A 4,469-nucleotide genomic window follows, 5' to 3' on the forward strand; every position below is an offset into this window, starting at 1 on the left:
TATTCAGCTTCCTGTTAGCTGCAAGCTAACTTCCTGCCAAATAAGGACCCCGTCTCGGTGGTTTTAAAGAAACAGTTGATAGATACACTTTGTGTCGCTAGAATTTCACTAATACAGCGATAAGTTGTTGTTTAATTAATATTCAATACCTGTTTTGGCAAACAACGATGTATATCATCGAAACTAATATGTCACGTAAAGCTTTAGGAAATATAGTTCGTGGACTATCCACCAGAGGGCGCCAGCGGCCAGGGGATTAACTTGACCTGATTACCCAGCGGTTATCAGGTTAAATATCCTGCCGCCCAAACTCTTAAAGGTAAATACACAAGTAGGAGCCACCTAGTGTCCTTTCACGTTTGAAATTAATAATGAAATAACATTTTAAAAAGTGCATATTCATAAATTCAAATCAGGCAGTGATGGAAGAAGTACCAATATCTTCTCAAAACATAAAAAAAAATTGTATATCTTGAAAGGGAAACTTTAAATACACGTCATTCTTCTTATTTAGTTAGTTTACATTGAGGGGCCTTGTACATTCGACCGTTAATATGTCACAGTATGAAAGGTGTAAATAATAAAAATGGACATATTCCATTTAGTTGCTTAATTTTCAGGGTCCTAGTATTGTGCGTGCTGGTTATGGCTTACTGGGAGCAGAACATAATATTGCACAAAAACAACAACATAGGGGAAAAAAACTGTAACATGTGGTCAGTAATACGTTTTTAGAAAAGTTTTTAGTTTGGGTAAAGCTTTATATTAAGGTCCTTGATGCTTATTAAAATCATGATGTGTTAATAAGACTTTATAAGTACTGATAACAGCGTCATAAACACATTTATCGTTAGATTATAAGAAGTATAATATAAGTTCATCAACCCTTATAAGACACTTGTTAACAGTTTATAGACCGTATGGAAGGTCACTAAAAGTTTCATATTATAATTTATAATAGCATTACAAACACATTTAGTGAGTTTAATTGTTAAATCATATTTTGTTATTTTATTAAGATTAATGCATACTATATTATGCATTTATTAATAGTTAAGTATTCTTTTTGCAGCTACCACATCTAAAGTGAGAACAACGCCTTGTTAGGGTTAATAAATCCTTTATTTTGCACACAGGTAAGTTAGTAAAACATAAAAAATAAGTTTATTATGATATAATTTTTTTGTACTTTACTCATATATCCAAACATGGAGCTCTTAACTGGATTATAATACACAAAGTAACTGGATTAACCACCTTTACTATGACTAAGCATATTTCAATAACCTCTCTCCACTTTCAGTAGGATGACACACCTGTTTTGAACAGGTTAGTCTGGACAGAATAACAAACAGGTGAGATAAGACTGATTATATACTGATATAATATTCAGCAGAAACAGAGACAGGTAACTGTGATCAGCTGGCCTTCCTTTTTATGCCTCTCGAAGGGGTCACTGCATGTTCATCATTTCCCATATTATTTCTGCCTCTACAGCTTTAAAATACTCCTTCAGTTTCGCTCTCACTCTCTCTATTTCAAACACACACACACACACACACACACACACACACACACACACACACACACTGTAACACACACACACACACACACAGATGACATACCCACTTTCAGTCAAAACAAACAGTTACGTTGTTGTGAGGCAGATCGCTGAGGAATGACCACGTAGGATTTGTCAATCACTTGATAAGAGCGTGCAACCTGAGCTGTGCCATCAAGTCACCTGCAGACATACAGAAGGGACCTGCTGCCAAGGTAAAGGTGGAGACGGGTGAAGAGGGACACAGCAGACAGCAGCGTAGGTTACACTCATAAGACCAGTCCAACGTCACAGACAGAACCAGGGTTCCCTCTAATCAACATGTAATGATATTCAACACCATGTTGTAGCATGCTGATAGCAAGCAACAGTGATGAAAATTATGTCACGGTAGGAAAACCAACAGTGCAAATTATGAAATGAATGATGGCTGAATACCATTTAGCTGCTACAGTTTCAGGGTCCTGGTACAAACGAGTGCATCAACAGGTCAGAGCGCTTTTGTCCCGCAATATTTCGGTCACTTTGTTTGGCAAAGACACAGCCATATAGGACGTTCACCCAGGAGGCCGCTGTTCGTGTCCCGTGCTAAACCAATAAGTCAACATTGACTTATTTGTCACGGAACTTCTGTAAGTCTAACCCTAGCCAGGATCTTTTTCTAAGCCAAACCAATGTGTCCTAAACAGGTTCTGAAAATTACTTTTTGTAAGACATTAAGCAAATTGCTCTATGAGGATGTGTTGCCCCATGTGTGTGTGTGTGTGTGTGTGTGTGTGTGTGTGTGTGTGTGTGTGTGTCAATGAGAAAAATAACAACAGAATTAAAAAAAATGAATTTCCCCACAGTTGTTTTTACTGTAAAAGACTGTCACATTGAATTAATAGTAATTTTTGATGGTTATTGTATGGATCACTGTCATAACAAAGAAAATCCTGCTCTAATACGCACAGGAAAACATGTCCAGAAACATAAAATACAACTTATAAAGAGTCCTCATCTGCTCATGGCAGTACATTTGAGCTACTGTACATTCATATATATTGCATAATGTTTTTTTCGATCCAACCAAGTATTCATGTGAACCAGGTGACTTGAAGTTGAGGTAAACCCATGTGATATACATATAAATGTAACATTACGTCATGTTATGTTGTGTTAGGGGGGTAAGGGACATGTTATGAAACACCATATCATGTGTTGTCCTGCCTTGTTATCTTTACATCATGTTATGTTCGGTGACCTCACATGACATTGCATTGCATGACCTTAGATGACATGACATATTGTTCCGCATGTGCTATGTCATGTGATCTTGAGACTCCCCACGTCTATATTCATGTTATATATCTCAATGACAGAGTATGATTCACAATATCAGTACATGTGGAGAAAAGAACAGCACAATTGTTAATGTATTGACCCTGTATATCTTATCATTTTACTACTGATCAACACTTCTCTGCACACACATTCTTGAGAGGGCACATTTCAAAGTTTCAGTTGATAAATAATCTGATCAGCTGGTTAATAAAAAACTCCTGACTAAAGCGTTCATGTTGTTGGGCTCCTGACTTATTAATCGCGATTTATTGATACAGGTCAGCTGCAATCAATGCATGCCCGGATTAATCACATAGTTTAGTTATCCTGGAGCTCCTCACGCTGGTTTGAAAAGGCAGAGTTGTGGATCCCCTCTCTGGTGGAGCCTGGATTCAGAAGGAGGCTCAGCGATGAGCTCATTGTTGTGAAAGCCAAACAGAGCGGCCTCGCCCGGGGATAACATGAGAACCCCTCGAGGCCCTGATCACGGAGAAAGGAAAGTGACGGCGGTTCCTCTTTGTTTACATTAACAAGCAGCGACTGCATGGGGCTGGAGTTTCCTCTTATTTTGGGGGGAAAACACAAACTTTCCTCTGAGAAACTTGGGGAAACACCTGAAGTCTGGCCTCCGTCCTACTTCCCTCCACCACTGGTGTCTATTGTTTCTGCCTTTGCAACCTCATGAAGCACTTCTATTTCTTCAAAAAATGTTTAGTGTTTAGTAAAAGTGCAAAAGTACTAGCATCAAAATATACTTAAGGTACCAAAAAGTCATTACGCAAAATGTCCCATTTTACAATAATGTATGTCACATTATTGACTTATAATGAATGATGCTTTGTCCGTCATTTTAATGTTGCAGTTGGCAAAGGTGAAGCTCATTTCAACAATGTACTGCTGGGCAGCTTGTGAATTTATTCCTGGAGAGCTATCATATTTAATTTGTTGAGTATATATCTATTCATTTATGCTATCAAAAAACAGTTGAGTAAAAAGTGCAATATTTGCCTCTGAGATGTAGTAGAGTAGAAGTATAAAGTAGCAGAAAATCGAAATACTCAAATAAAGTACACGTACTTCCAAATTGTACTGTACTGTACTAGAATACTTAGTACTTAGTTACTTTCAAATTTCAGTAATTTTGTTTGTTAGTACAGTTACCTCACTTAAACATGCAATTTGTAATCCAATCACAAAAAGACCGTCAAAACACATGACGGGACGGAAAGTTGCTTTCAATTCCAAGTTGATTGGTCTTTTAATATAATATCATAGGATTGAGTTATCCAGATGACTCTGTAAACCTGCATCTTGGTGCATGTGCATGATGTGATCCAATGGTTTTAATGTATAACTGATGTTTTAACCTAACTGTGTCTTTCACATATATATATGAGTGTGTGTGTGTGTGTGTGTGTGTGTACTTATTATTTCTTCTTTTCCCTGTTGATGAAATGAAGATGAATGTATTTGTATATCTTATTTATTGTTTAGCTTGGGCTCCTATCATTTTTTTTGTAATTGCTAAATGAATACAGACCGATGTGTCCATTTCTTTACGGCACATACTCATACTCATTCAAAC

The sequence above is a fragment of the Cebidichthys violaceus genome, unplaced genomic scaffold (genome assembly GCF_023349555.1).
Source record: "Cebidichthys violaceus isolate CVI_PGR_0920_01 unplaced genomic scaffold, fCebVio1.0.p SCAF_1, whole genome shotgun sequence".
NCBI classification, from domain to species: domain Eukaryota; kingdom Metazoa; phylum Chordata; class Actinopteri; order Perciformes; family Stichaeidae; genus Cebidichthys; species Cebidichthys violaceus.